The sequence below is a fragment of the Ceratotherium simum genome, chromosome 1 (genome assembly GCF_057802395.1).
Source record: "Ceratotherium simum simum isolate JZ-2026a chromosome 1, ASM5780239v1, whole genome shotgun sequence".
Classification (NCBI taxonomy): domain Eukaryota; kingdom Metazoa; phylum Chordata; class Mammalia; order Perissodactyla; family Rhinocerotidae; genus Ceratotherium; species Ceratotherium simum.
Genome location: NC_141900.1, coordinates 74,004,951 through 74,021,291, shown reverse-complemented (window position 1 = coordinate 74,021,291; position 16,341 = coordinate 74,004,951). Strand labels below are relative to the sequence as shown.

The 16,341-nt window shown below is 37.7% G+C and overlaps 1 long non-coding RNA gene across 1 annotated transcript in view; it reads left to right on the top strand.

Annotated features, from left to right (window-relative positions):
* Positions 1–4,609: 4,609 nt before the first annotated feature.
* The window catches only part of LOC147918245 (uncharacterized), a 44,321-nt gene continuing 32,589 nt past the window's right edge, over positions 4,610–16,341 (top strand). The window contains exon 1 of the long non-coding RNA XR_015551968.1: positions 4,610–4,760. This is a non-coding gene — a long non-coding RNA (uncharacterized LOC147918245). The remainder of the gene's footprint in view (positions 4,761–16,341) is intronic.

Genomic DNA, 16,341 nt, shown 5'->3' with positions numbered 1-16,341 from the left:
TACCTCCAGCTTTGTTCTTTTTTCTCAGGATTCCTTTAGCTATTCGGGGTCTTTTGTTGTTCCATATAAATTTTAGGATTCTTTGTTCTATTTCTGTGAAAAATGTTGTTGGAACTTTGATAGGGATTGCATTGAATCTATAGATGGCTTTAGGAAGTATGGACATCTTAACTATGTTAATTCTTCCAATCCAAGAGCACGGAATATCTTTCCATTTCTTTGTGTCTTCTTCAATTTCTTTCAGAAATGTTTTATAGTTTTCGTGTACAGATCTTTCACCTCTTTGGTTAAGTTTATTCCTAGGTATTTTATTCTTTTTGTTGCAATTGTAAATGGGATGGTATTCTTAATTTCTCTTTCTGCTACTTCGTTGTTAGTGTACAGAAATGCAACTGATTTTTGTATGTTGATTTTGTATCCTGCAACTTTACCATATTCGTTTATTACTTCTAAAAGTTTTCTGGTGGATTCTTTAGGGTTTTCTATATATAAAATCATGTCATCTGCAAATAGTGACAGTTTCACTTCTTCCTTTCCAATTTGGATCCCTTTTATTTCTTTCTCTTGCCTGATTGCTCTGGCTAGGACTTCCAATACTATGTTAAATAGGAGTGGTGACAGTGGGCATCCTTGTCTGGTTCCTGTTCTTAGAGGGATAGCTTTCAGTTTTTCACCATTGAGGATGATATTAGCTGTGGGTTTCTCATATATGGTCTTTATTATGTTGAGGTACTTTCCTTCTATACCCATTTTATTCAGAGTTTTTATCATAAATGGATGCTGTATCTTGTCAAATGCTTTCTCTGCATCTATTGAGATGATCATGTGATTTTTGTTCTTCATTTTATTAATGTGGTGTATTACGTTGATTGATTTGCGAATGTTAAACCATCCCTGCATACCTGGAATAAATCCCACTTGATCATGGTGTATAATCTTTTAACGTATTGTTGTATGTGATTTGCTAGTATTTTGTTGAAGATTTTCGCATCGATGTTCATCAGTGATATTGGCCTGTATTTTTCTTTCTTTGTGTTGTCCTTGTCTGGTTTTGGTATCAGGGTAATGTCAGCTTCGTAGAATGAGTTAGGGAGCTTCCCCCTCCTCAATTTTTGGAAGAGTTTGAGAAGGATAGGTATTAAGTCTTCTTTGAATGTTTGGTAGAATTCACCAGGAAGCCGTAGGCCCTGGACTTTATTTTTGGGGAGGTTTTTGATTACTGTTTCGATCTCCTTACTGGTGATTGGTCTATTCAAATTCTCTACTTCTTCTTGATCCAGTTTTGGAAGGTTGTATGATTCTAAGAATTTATCCATTTCTTCCAGATTGTCGAATTGGTTGGCATATAGTTTTTCATAGTATTCTCTTATAATCTTTTGTATTTCTGAGGTGTCTGTTGTAACCTCTCCTCTTTCATTTCTGATTTTACTTATTTGTGCCTTCTCTCTTTTTTTCTTGGTGAGTCTAGCTAAAGGTTTGTCTATTTTGTTGATCTTTTCAAAGAACCAGCTCTTGGTTTTATTAATTTTTTCTATTGTTTTTTTGGTCTCTATTTCATTTATTTCTGCTCTGATTTTTATTATTTCCCTTCTTCTACTGATTTTGGGCTTTGTTTGTTCTTCTTTTTCCAGTTCCTTTAGGTGCATTGTTAGATTGTTTATTTGAGATTTTTCTTGTTTGTTGAGATAGGCCTGTATTGCTATAAACTTCCCTCTTAGAACCGCTTTTGCTGTATCCCATAAATTCTGGCATGTCGTATTTTCATTTTCATTTGTCTCCAGGTATTTTTTGATTTCTTCTTTGATTTCTTCATTAACCCAGTCGTTGTTCAGTAGCATTTTGTTTAATCTCCATGTATTTGTGGCTTTTCTAATTTTCTTCCTATAGTTGATTTCTAGTTTCATACCTTTGTGGTCAGAAAAGATGCTTGGTATTATTTCAATCTTCTTAAATTTATGGAGACTTGTTTTGTGGCCTAATATGTGATCAATCCTGGAGAACGTTCCATGTGCATTTGAAAAGAACGTGTATTCTTCGGTTTTTGGATGGAATGCTCTGTATATATCTACTAGGTCCATCTGTTCTAGTGTGTCGTTTAAGGCCAATGTTTCCTTATTGATCTTCTGTTTGGATGATCTATCCGTTGGTGTAAGTGGAGTGTTAAAGTCCCCTACTATTATTGTGTTACTGTCTATTTCTGTTTTTATGTCTGTTAATAATTGCTTTATATATTTAGGTGCACCTACATTGGGTGCGTAGATATTTACAAGTGTTATATCCTCTTGTTGGATTGTTCCCTTAATCATTATGTAATGCCCTTCTTTGTCTCTTTTTACGGTTTTTGTTTTAAAGTCTATTTTGTCTGATATGAGTACTGCTACCCCAGCTTTCTTTTCATTGCCATTTGCGTGGAGTATCTTTTTCCATCCCTTCACTTTCAGTTTGTGAGTATCTTTAGGTCTGAAGTGTGTCTCTTGTATGCAGCATATATATGGGTCTTGTTTTTTTATCCAGTCAGCCACCCTATGCCTTTTAATTGGAGCATTTAGTCCATTGACGTTTAAAGTAGCTATTGATAAGTATGTACTTACTGCCATTTTTTAACTTTTTTTTTTTTTTTTTTCTCAGTGTTTTAGTAGTCCTTCTCTGTTCCTTACTTCTTCTATACAGAATTGATGGTCACTTTAGTTTGACCTCTGTCTGAAAGCTGTACTCTTTAACTACCCTCCTCCCTCCTTTTATGTTTTTGATATCATATCCAACCTCTTTTTTATGCATTTGTATCCATTACGTTCTAATCATGGAAATAGATAATTTTTCCTATTTGTGGTCTTCTCTTTTCCCCTTAAATCAGTCCCTTTAACATTTCTTGTAACACTGGTTTCTTGGTGACAAACTCCTTTAATTTTTGCTTATCTGGGAAAATCTTGATCTCTCCTTCCATTTTGAACGATAACCTTGCTGGGTAGAGTATTCTTGGCTGTAAGTTTTTTCCTTTTAGCACTTTAAATATATCATGCCATTCTCTTCTAGCCTGTAAGGTTTCTGCTGAGAAGTCAGCTGATAGCCTTATGGGGTTTCCTTTGTATGTAACTTGACATTCTCTTGCGGCTTTTAGGATTCTCTCTTTATCTTTAATTCTGGACATTTTGATTATGATGTGTCTTGGTGTGGGCCTCTTTGGGTTTATCTTGTTTGGGGCTCTCTGTGCCTCCTGTACCTGGATGTCTGTTTCCTTCCTTAGGTTAGGGAAGTTTTCATCTATTATTTCTTGAAATAGATTCTCTGCCCCCTTGTCTCGCTCTTCTCCTTCCGGGACACCTATAACACGGATGTTAGTGCGCTTGATGTTGTCCCAGAGGTCCCTTAGACTGTCCTCACTCTTTTAATTCTTTTCTCTTTTACCTGTTCAGTTTGGGTAATTTCTTCTAGTCTTTCTTCCAGCTCACAGATCCGTTCTTCTGTATCCTCTACTCTGCTTTTGAGTCCCTCTAATGAGTTTTTCATTTCCAGTATTGTATTCTTCATTTCTGATTGGTTCTTTTTATATCTTCCATTTCTTTGTTGACATTCTCACTGAGTCCATCTATTCTTCTCCCCAGATCAGTGAGCATCCTTAACACTCTTAGTTTGAACTCTCTGTCGGGTAGGTTGCTCATTTCTGTTTCACTAAGTTCCTTTTCTGGGGTTTTGTCCTGTTCCCTTACTTGGAATGTATTCTTTTGCCTCTTCATTTTGCCTCTTTCCCTGTGCTTGTGTCTACGTATTAGGTAGGTCAGCTACACCTCCTGCTCTTGGATAGGTGACCTTATGTAAGTGTAGGCTTAGGAGGCTTCCAGTGTGCTCCCCTCAGTTCTCAATGTTCCAGCGTGACCCCTATGTGGGCTACGTGTATCCTTCTGCTGTGGCCTGTTTGCTCTCCCTGTAGGCACCCAGGGAGGCTGAGTTATGCTCCTGGCCAGCTGTTGTAATGCTCAGCTGCTTGTAGTTGTTGTGGGCCCTTCAGTCTCTTTATCAGGTGTGGGGAGCCCCAGCACAGTTGGCTGCAAGTTCTAATACCACATTTGTGTTGCAGTATTTCTTTTAAGTGAGTAGGCCCCCACCGTGGCAGGTTGTTAGGCTCAGGGCCTTACAATTGCTGTAAGCCTCTAGCCTATTAGGTCTCTTGTCAGCTCTCTGAGGATTGCAGCTGGGTGGGGCTGGCCTCAGGCACAGGAGCACCCAATTGTTTCAGGTTTTGGAAGGTGGAGCAAACCTCCTATGTGGGTCTTTGAGAAGTACAAGTCTTCTGTGGGTGAGAAGCCCTGCCGCCCACAGGTCCACACACACAGTCAACACAGTCCTGCCCCGTGTGAGTGCCCGACCTCCCAAGTGGACCCAGTCTCTCCCACGGGAGCCCCACACACTCTGCCACCGCCCCACACTCTCCACCAGCTCCTTGTGCACACCCTGCCCCGCTCAAGTCAGCTCAGTTGCCAGGCTGCAGAGAATCCAGTCACCAATCTATGCAGGCCCACACGTTGCCTGAGGGCTTGTTGTTGGGTGGGGCTAGTCCCTAGGGTGGGCTGCCTGCCCTGGCTGAGCTGGATTAAATCGGTGCTCTAGCGGGTGGAGCAGACCCTGGGCTAGCAGGTCTCAGGGAGAACTCCAATGGCGTCTGTGTCAGCACGCTCACAGCAGGCCACAACAATGGCCGCCGCCAATGTCCCAGTCCCTGGAGAGGTCTCACCCCTCACCGAGATGCACTCAGGGCCTATTAGGTGAGTCTCTTGTCACCGAAGCACTGTGCACCTTTCTTTCTGGTGATTTTAGGATGCTTTCTGGAATGGGTGAGTTTGTGTGCGGGCCCTTTAAGAGCCAGTTTTAGTTTCTTTGTGAACCGGGTTTTCTGGGGGTGCTACCCAATGCTTTAGTAGCAGGCAAAGTCAGATATTATGCTGCTGGTCTCAATTGTGCTGGGTCCACAAAATGCCCACAGCGGGGGCGCTCCCCGGCTCAGGTCCCCGCGTCTCCAGGGAGGCTGCGTACCTGTGAGCTGCTCCCGGCGGCCGTGAAGCTGGCGGCTTGTGAAGGTGGCGTTTTTCCTCTCCAGAAGGGAGTCTCTGCCTCTTCTACCCCAGTTAGGATTGTCCGTTGTTGCAGGGGTTCCTCTTATCCAGTTTTCAGTTCTGTCTCAGGGGTAATTTTTCCACGAGTAGTTGTAAATTGGCTGTGTCCACGGGAGGAGGTGAGTTCAGAGTCTGCCTACGCCGCCATCTTGACTCCCTCTGGTTATACAGGTTCTTAGCAAGGGTCCAACTCAAAATACTAGGCTGGGAACTAGAAGAATTAAGTTTGACTTTTGCCTCCATCACTTATTAAGAGCATTTTCTTAGAGAAGCCACCAAGATTTTATAGTTCAGTTTTCCCTGCATAATTAAAGTCTCTTTGTCTCCTCCTCACCTTGTGGGTATGCTGGACTCAAGAGAAAAAAAGAGAAAGAATTAGAAAGACACTGCCAGATAGTCTTACACATTTTATGTTTTAATAGTGTTTATTTGCCTGCAGAACTTTTTTTTTCAAATGAGGTAGAGTCAAATCATCATATGTAAGAGGATACTCCCTTAAAATATTTTACGTGATTACTAACGTGAACAACTGTTTTCCCTATATTATCATTATTCGTTGACTTCTTGACTCTGAAAGCTTCTCATTCATTTTTCCTCTCTTTGCACATTTCCAAAGAAATATTTTAGACAACTCTAGCCAGAATCCTGAGTTCCAAACAATAACATCTGAATTGTTCCTAAAAATAAATGTAAATATATACCATCCCAATTAACCTTTAAACTGAAGACATCACCTGCATATTTGAAGGAAAGTAAGAGTCATCTTAAAAGATGGGTATAAATTACCGGGACTATAGTCAGCCTCCCCTAACTAGTATCTTTAGCATATCATAGACCTTACGAGACATAATTTTTAGATAAATGATACTTGATTGGGTACTTATTTATGAGGGGAAAATGACTGGGTTGCCTCAAAATAAAATATATCCTATGACAATGACTTATATAGAACATTGAGTTTATGGAAAAAGCAGTGGTCCAGAGAAACAACTTCTTTATTTATGTCAAGGATTTAAAAAATGCTACATTTAATTTTAATATCATGATGAGCAGTATTCCCCCTGCCTGATAGGCCTCATTACACTGCAGCATGTACAGTATTTGCCTTATTTAACAATTTTTATCAATCACTTAAAACGGGGCAATGTACTCAAAAAAGAAAAAAAAGTGATAGAGGGGTAGTGTACAGCTTCTTAGATCTACAAAAATTTGCAAGCAATTGTAAAGAATAATGAAAAATAAAAACAAAATGTTTTTTTTGGTAAATCCTGTGCCCATGATTTGATTCATTTAGCAGTCAAAGACAATGCTTGTTAATTGTATAAGTAACTGTAATTCCTATTCACCACAAAAGTCTCCCTCTGCTTTTCTTCTTAATAATTGTTTACTTTCGTCTACCTAATAGGACCCATCAAATTTGTGTGAATATGACCTCCCCGTCACTTTTAGACTCTCTCTTATAATTGTTGTCAGTATTTGTCCTTTCCACTTTTCCGTGGTGTGAAGCAATCTCAATCAAAGACCCCTTTCTTAAGACCTCTTAAAATGTGAAGATGCAAAGCAGGTAAACAAACACAGCAGTGATGGGGGAATTTCCCCCACGCCAAATAATTTCTAGACCAATTCGCAAGACAAAGAAAAAATATGAATCAAAACCTTTAGCTTAAATAGAATTCTTCATTCTTCAAAGTATTACTTGTTTCTTTTATTTCATTATTTTAACTCTTCCTCTTCTTTTTCAGATATTCATGTTTGAATTTTATCTCACCTTTGTCCTTATTCATATCATTCATAACATCTTCTGTTTTAAATTCTTGCTTTATAATTTTTTTACTTGTACTTTTATATTATAGATTGTTTCAAATTTATTTTCAAAACACTGCCTCATATTAGGTGATAGTAGGTGAATATAAGCTCTGACCCTGCCTCTGATTCTGGTCAAATATTTTAACTTCTGTGGGCCTTAGCACCTCTGCTGTAAAATAAGAATATTTTTGGCTAAATATTAAAATAAGAATTGACTATAAAAATAAGAATGTATTTTGTTCAATAGTCATTACATCTCTTTCAGTATGAAATTTGTGATTTTGTGACTAATGGTATATTCAAACAATATCTATTTTTTCTTTTTAATTCATTTGTTACATCTCCCCTGACTAGAATATAAGCTACTTAAAAGAACAGTAACTTTGTTTTACTCACAAACTCAGCTTTAGAACAGTGTTATGGTATAAGGTGAAAACACAGAAAGAATATGCAGAATTAAACTAAATTAACAAATATTATTCATATTTTTAAAATAACTTGTCAACTCTTCTCAATTGAAAGAACTTTTTTGTTTTCATTAAAATATATTAAAAGTTGCTTCACTTATATTTAGGAATCCAGGAAAAAAGAATCTCACCATTGGTGGACTGAGAGATTCTTAAAGAAATAGATTTTATTTTCTAAAGAATAATGTTTCAAATTCATCTACCTTATTCTGCCACACTGAAGAGCTATTGGAAAATAAAAGAATTTGCACGGGCAAGTCATAAAAAGCCATATTAGATCCCTCTGGGATAATTTTTCAAAATAGTGTACAGTGTTTTAATTGTGTGATTCTCATTGACTTTAATGGGAGTCATGCAGCTAAAACCACACATACCTCTTTCAAAACGTATCTCTAAGCGTTCTGTCACTAACACTTGTAAGTAATAAAATGGTATACTTTCTTTCTAGACATATAAACATTATCATGTTTACATCAGCATACTTATGAACTTTTTGTACAATTATAGCTGGGTTTTCACTATGCCATCACTAGCTTTTGATAACATAAAGACCCAATTTTCAATGGATGTTGTTAGGACATTTTTTTTTTTTTAACCATATTTGATTGTGGCAAGACAGCATTGTCCTGATAGAAAAAAATTTCTTTTTATATGTACATTTGCATTAAAAATCATCCACTAAGATATTTATTTGTGTCCGTCTGAATACAGATTTCTAATGTAGAGCTCTAATTTGGGAAAAATATGGCAGTGTGATGACATTTTGGTACAAAACAAATATAGTCTCAGCACCTTGCTGGCCTACTGTAAATATATGATTTTTAATAAAACAAGAATAAACATTTAAACATCTCTTTCCCAAAATATATTAGTTATGACCTGCAATATGAATGTAGTCCTAAATTTCTTCTAAATATAAGGTGTCCACTGTGCCAGATTATATGATGACTTCACAATATAGGCAAATGTTCACCAGAAACCATAAGGTGGTTTCTAATAAAGTCAGCGATTACATAGTACAAAAAGCTATTACATAGTAATTCATTTCAACAGTTCCAAAATAGAAAATAATTGAAAACAATGAATAGGCTAAATACATTAGGCTTTCTACATTTTTTGCTAGTGTTTAAGCAACACTTGCAAGGTATTTTATTATTGTAGGATCTTAGCACTAGAAAGAATATCAATGACCTCATAGCTCAATTTTTCCTTTTTCCTCCCATTTGCAGATGAGCGAACCCAGAGAGAATGATGAAAATATGTTTTTCCTTTTAAAATTCTATTAATATGTGGTTCTAAAACCGTCATTTTACTTTTTAAATCGACTTTTAAAGATAATTTGTACAGGGAGTTTACAGTTTGTGGGCAAGTGTAGACCTCATCCCCTCCCCACCCACACATCCGTGTGAGTATAAAATGATTAAACAATAATCTCCCTCAGGTTTTATATTCATGGAAGATGTTCATTTGTTTTTGAGCAAGTGTTATAAAAGTTTTCTGCTTAGTGGAGAGTTTATCTATAGTGACTCAAGGCAATATTTAAGACACTCATGTCATAGCCACAGCTCAGGCAGAGACAAAGGAAACTGCCTTTGCAGTCAGCTCTAAGCACAATGATAAGACAAATGCTCTTTTATTTTTAGTAACCTGTGGGAACCATGTTGTCTGCTTGAGTCTTAAATAGTCCACTCAGAGAACTGCCAGCTAGATTCTGGAACCTCCATGACTAAAAGGCAGTAGAACACAATAAAGCACATTAATAACTCTTAATGGTAACTGAGGAGAAAAAAATGGTGTGTGTATGTGGGAGAGTGGGGGCTAAGGCAGTGGGTTTAAACAGACTGAAGGGCCATGGAGGACAGGGAAAAAGAGAAGGGAACGGGTGAAGTTTGTCTACGACTGCAAGAGGCAGTCACTAGAGAGACCCCAGGAGTCCAAACTGAAGTTGAGGGGACGAGCGACATGGAATAGTGAACACATCCCTGAATCGTCACTCCCAACCCCCCCAACATACACACACACACAAACGAGAGAGAGAGAGACTCTATGTGTATTGGAGTAGGTCACTTGAACCTGAAGGAAGGTCACACTTGCACGTTCTTTTACATTTTGTGTGAGCACTTGACTGGTTAATGAATGGACCATTTCATTTTGGACTATACCACCACTTCCTTCCATGGTGAAGGAGCAGAGCTGAAGTTAGATGTTTGAGGACAGAACATTCTAGGTTTCAAGGAAGAGGACCAACAGAATACAGTTGATCCAAAAGGAAGGAAATCTAGAATGGACTTATTTTAAAGAAATTGTCTTAACTATATTTGGTGAAGAGTTTTATCCATTTTGGTATTGGTAATACCATAATAGAACCCCACTCTAAATAATTTTACTTGTTTTGTATGCTTCCAGTAATTGTATAATGGATGGTGTATAGTTATTTCTTAATGTAGTTAGGTAAATTATTATTATTAGGATTTTTTTTTTTTTGGTGAGGAAGATTGGCCCTGAGCTAACATCTGTGCCAATCTTCCTCTACTTTGTATATGGAACACTGCCACAGCATGGCTTGATGAGTGGTGTGTAGGTTTGTGCCCAGGATCCGAACCTGTGAACCCTGGACTGCCAAAGCCGAGCATGCGAACTTAACCACTATGCCACCAGGCCAGCCCTAGGTAAATTATTTTTAACAAATATTTTTATTATCTTCCTGAAGCTTATAAGGTTCTATATTATCACATATTATATAGTATATTTTATATATAATATACTTATATATTATATACAACTGTCCTATATTATTGTAGAAATACACTAAACTGACAGAATAGGATCAGGCAAATAGCAATTTTGTGTAATGAAAATTTATCATCATTTATCTTTTGTAAAAGTGTTGCATATACATTCAGACAAAGATCATTAAGGGCAAACAATTTAGATCAATTATTTGTCTGATATGTGGACTCAACATTAAAAGGTTAACCTATGACGACTTGTCAGGTGATAAAAACACTAGCGGGTAGAGTCAACTGTTACAAGTCCCCTTAGACACTCTCCTTTTTCTCCTGGTGATCTATCCATGGAGAGGCAGGGATGCATAATGGTTAATAGAACGGGTTCTAGAATATGTTCATGGGTTAAAATCCTCCTTCCACCCCACGTTAGTTCTGTGACTGAGCGAGTTACTTAACCTGTCCAAGCCTAATGAAATAAGGGTAATAATAGTTACCTCATCTGTGTAGACTGCTTCCGCCAGTGGACAGCACGCAGTAAATGCCCATTAAATGTCAATATTGTTATTATACTACTATTATGACTACTTTGACCTGTCTGTGAACATATGATGTAGTGTTTCCTCTATCCCTCTTTATATACATTCTGAGATTCTCATCCTTGAATTTGCTTTGGTGACCTAATTTAGTTCTTACATTTCTGACCTTGCTTCTTTTTATTTCATCTTCCGCTCTGTGAGAAAATGATATTTATCTCGCCAAACCCAGCCTGACAACCCAAGCTTGACTTCTGATATTTGATGATTTACCTTGGTACTCTTGACCCTATATTACACTCTGACTTCAATTAATTCTGCTATACTAAACTAGTATAAGAGGTCCAAGTCCTTTTGGTTCACACCATTGGCTGGATACACAAATGTTTTAAAAAGTGTTTCATAATTTATATAATAATAACAACATATAGTATATTCAGCCACAGGCCTGGCAGGGAAGCTCCAGATAAAAGCTCTCAATGGAGACAGTTTTGACACAGCTGTGCTATCAATTATGATTAGCTCACCCTGAAGAACAATCCCAAAATAGGTCATTGATTATCACTAAATTCCTTGGTCAGAGATTATAGCCCTAACCGAGCATGCCATCTAGCAAATGTTTATACTTGGAAGCAGAAGACAAAAAAAAAAAGCAATGTCAGAAGACAAAAAAATAAATGTAATGAGTCCATGCAAATCTATCACTGCTACTTGGAAAGATTTCTCAAAATGATTGCCACAACAATAGCATCCATTTATCTCTGTCTCATGACCATCCTTTTGTTTTTGGTTCTAGCCATTGTTTATATAACCTAGATATAGAGATATTACCCTGTAAGAACTCTGCACCGTGAATATTTGGACAAGCATTCACAGAGAGGTTTTGTAATACCACTTTGTGTTATGACCCTCACAAACTTTCTACTCAAAGGGCCGCATGGGGTCTGGAGGTGGGAAGGACAACATCTAGTACGCTTGCTTCCCAGGTCTTCAAAGCTTGGCATCTGTTGCCAAAATTTGTACTCTGGCTCACAGGTTGGGTTCTCCAGAATTTGAGATGAGTTTGGACTGCAGGGTGTTAAGTAGGGATCAAGACCTGGTGAAAGAGATGAGGAAGAAGTAGGATTGGGCAGAGGAAGGAGTTGAAATATAATAAAGGCCTAACTAAGCCTTGGTCAGCCCCTGGGATATGTGTCCCACCAAGCTGGGCAGGCCAGATATTTATACTTCTGCTTTCACCAGTCGTTGGATGTGGACTATCTCAGAAAAGATAAACCTTGACCCTGACAGCAGGAGGCTGCCTAAAGACACATTACTAGCAGCTGGGCAACAACTCCTTTCTTGAGGATCCAGGCAATGAATCTTCATGTCCACCACAATGTATTTCGTATCTACTGGCTTTCTGACGACTGATCAATTGTATTTTGATATCTGATACCTAGAACAGGACATTTTGCATAACATGCTGTATTCAATTGCTTCTCGCTTCTCATTCCCCCTTTATGCCACTACCAACCCTCCCCCCACACACACACTTCCAGGGGAGCTAGAGGGCAGGCTCTGAGCTATTCACCCTGCATAATTCATTTATGCAAATGAGAAAGGATGCTATAAAGTTCAAGGTCATATAGTTAGTACAAGGATAGAGCCTGAACCCAGAAGATCCAAGGTCTGTCTGTATGTGCCATATGGTACCTACTGAACTATATTGCCTCCACATGAAGTCACTAGCCACCAAATCCGTGAAGATCAGTATTTTAATCTGGATGTTTATATATTGACACCACACTTTTCAAATCAGTCTCTCAAAAGACAAGCTCTATTTCCTAATTTTACTTTTCACTTCCTTGGTAACTCAGCAGAGATTTCCAAAGTACATTGCCACGTTTATTAAAAATGGATGACAGTTATTAGAAGTGTATTGCCGGTAAAAAGAAAAAAAGAAAAGAAAGCTTGGATTGTATGCAGTATTTTGCTGGTAAAAGATGATGTACATCTCTTAATACTTCAGGAAAATTTGCCAATCTTAAGCACCATGTTGACTGTACTAAAAAGTCTGTGATCTTTCATATCAATTTCTTGACTGCATATTCCTGGAGTGAAGTCTTCAAAATATATCATTTCTTTTTTTTTTTTTTTTGTGAGGAAGATAAACCCTGAGCTAACATCCATGCCAATCCTCCTCTTTTTGCTGAGGAAGACTGGTCCTGAGCTAACATCTGTGCCTATCTTCCTCCACTGTATGTAGGACGCCGCCACAGCATGGCCTGACAAGCGGTGCATCAGTGTGCGCCCAGGATCCAAACCCGGGCCGCCAGCAGCGGAACGCACGCACTTAATCACTAAGCCATGGGGCCGGCCCCAAAATATATCATTTCTATGAATTGAAATTTTCCTATGAAGGTCCACTATATAAATCCTTTCTTTCATTCAGATCTTCTTTTTACACATAGCCATCTTTGTTTTCTCCTTCAACTGGGGGCATCACAAACAAAAAATATAAATTCAAGTTACAAAACACCTGTTGTCCTGTCTTTCCCCGGTCTAAACTTCTATGACAGACTGGAATATTCATCTGGAATGTACCTATGCCCCAGTGGAGACTATAGCTAACATTATGAAAGAACTGCTCTAAGTTTTCCAAAATCAAGTGGCAAGCCACTCCCAAGCCTGGACCATTTAAAGATCCCAATGGAAAAGGCAAGCAAGTTTTGGGCCTTTTCTCCCATTTATATACTAAGATGATTTAGAGAGCAGAAGGCATAGAAGAATTTTTATAGCAATTAAGGTCGATTTTGTTAAGGAATGACCATAAGTTGCTCAATTTTAGAACTCTGACACATCTTTTGGCAAGAGACACACACATGTATATACATACATACACACACACTCAAACATGCAGAACGATCTAATTGTCAGTTCTCAAGGTTAAGTACTATTCCTTTGCACTAATGCCTCGTAGTATGGGATTGGAATCATTTAGCTGCTGCAAGCCAGAAGATCCTGAGACACTAGTTGCTCACTCAGTTTATAATTTACAATCTAGAGCAACATGCAAATGGATAAAAAAGGCTTTGCCGTTTTCTTGGTAGTAAAGAACTTTCACATCAATACAGTTAAGAATTCATCAGCTACCTGTTATCTGCTGTTTATTCATTATTTCATATCACTGTCATTAAACCATTTATTAGCCAAGTTCTTTTCAGTATAAATTTAACACCTTAATCCATCCAATCTTAATTCCACAGATGATTATTTCACAGAATATTGTTGGGTGACATATTCCCTTACTGCTTTTCCAGTACTTGTGGGAATTTTTAGAATATAAGACAAACACTGTTATAAACAGTTAACTCTTATAAACAGATAAACACTCATAAAAGAGTTATATTAAGGTGTTTAATTAATATGCAACACTACATTAAACCTATATAATTTTTTTGTTTGTTTGTATTGCCTCTCTGATCTGATATTTCCTTCTGATAGCCATGCTATATAGAACTCGACTGAACATGCTGGCTATGGTCCTTTCTATAGCTCATATTAGACCTACATTCATTACTGTTCTCTCTTTCTTCCCTTTCTTCACTGGATGCCCTGAATCTCCGGGGGTCACAGAAATAGCTGTTCAATGCACAATGGTAGAATTCTCTGCCACCGTGACCAATCCTCTTCATACTGAATTGTAATGTACTCTAGCTATTGGTTTCTGAGAATCTATCAATTATCCATTGTTGGAACAGACCAAATCACTTAGATGGATTATTAGAACTGTCGATGTGTAGGCTCTACCCCATCCTCCCTAGCATATTGAATAGGAATCTCTAGAGATGGAGTCTGGGAATCCACTTTGTAACAAAGTCCTTTGTAACAAAGTGACGCTTGGGCATATGAAAATTTGAGAACCATTGAATCATTGGAGGATATTTAACCTATTTTCAGTCTATGACTCAACATCAAAGAACTCTTGATAAGGTAAGGACCCTGGGGATATCTGGTCACAATAGCTCTGTCAGTAGCTGTTTTGAAGCACTCCTCCGCTCATAACATTTAACAGTGAAAGATAAAATACAAAAAGAAAAAACAGCAACACAAAGCCTGGCTCAAAAGCAACCAAATATCTCCTTGGACCAGAAGAGGAACATAAACTCAAATTGGAAAGTGTGGCTGAATGTAAATGGTGTTTGGACTGCTGAGCCAGATGCTGGCAGAGGAGGTAGGTGCTCAGTTCCTGTGTTCCAGCCCTACTGATTGAAGCACAGGATGCCCAGGGCTCTAAGCTCATGAGGGAGGCTAGAATTCAGGCTATCCGAATTATGGTTTTATACAAATTATGGGCTTAGAGAAGCAGAAGGATAAAGAACCATCTTGTGACCAAGAACTAAGCCAAGAGAAAGAAAAAGAAAACCAAATAAAAAACCAAACTAAAAACCAAACCAAACCAAAACAAAAAAACTACTACTCAAAATGATTCTGAAAACCCAAACTCTAAAACTATTGAAGAAATCTCGTGCAAAGGAAGACAGCCAACACAATCAACAATTAACAAAATCAATAATTAAAACATGAATTCATTTCAGATGGAAATAATGTAAAGTGCCAATATGACTGAAAATGAAAGTAAATGTAGTATGTTTATGATGATAATTCCATGGGCCTAGAGACAGAAACAATATTTCTGTCTCTGTCTCTGTCTCTCTCTTTCTCCTCTCATGGCATGTTCTCCAAGGTCCTCAATGACTTGTCAGGACTCACCCATCTGTATCACAGCCCTGTATACCAGTTCTATTAAATCACCTCAGCAGAATTGACAGATAGTAACAAAGATTTAAAAGGAGAGCATTACTTCATTTTTGTAAATAGGATAACTAGATGAAATTAATGCTTGAAGCTAAAACTTAATTCTAAGTTTAAAAGTTCTACTTGCTTGTTGACTTAGTCATTAGCCTCATTTATGTCTCTTCTCTAAGATTAAGCTTCCATCTTTATAACTTGGTGGATGGAGCCCTACAGTGTTTTGTCCATCATCTATAACAATTTAAAACAAGAGTACTCTAAGCTTCCTCACTGCAGAGTTCACATTATGCGTGTTGTGCTATCTCCTTCAGAAATGTAAATGATACAGGAGTTTCTTGATTCTCCATGAGACATAGTCAACTACATAGGTTCTAATAGCAAATCATGTCTTAAACTGATTGCAGAGGAGGTGACCAGAAGATAAACTGGCTGAGGAGACTTAGCCATTCAAAAGGCAGCAACATGAATTATCTACACGTAAGTGATGTCTTTTCATGTGAGACATAATAACATCATTCCAGAAAATGGTTTTCATGACCTCTTACTTGTAGGATATCCAGGAATTATCTGCATGAAGGCATTGACAAGAAGATAGATATGGTGGCCCAGACTTGATTCTTGCATTAAACATAATAAAGACATGTAACACATGATGGGATATCTAATAAAATATTTTAGAGTTACCTAATTTTTCATAAAAAGTAATAACAAAAAAATGGTTTCAAAAATTCTAGGCTCAATCAGTTTTTATCTCAATGTCATATTCAACCACAAAATCTTCAGCTCTGTGATAGTTTTATATGCAATAATTATGTTTCATATAAACATATATAATGCATATATTGCTTAGCTCTCAAGCGTAAGAAGATTATAGGCAAATACTTTATCATGTACGTCATCC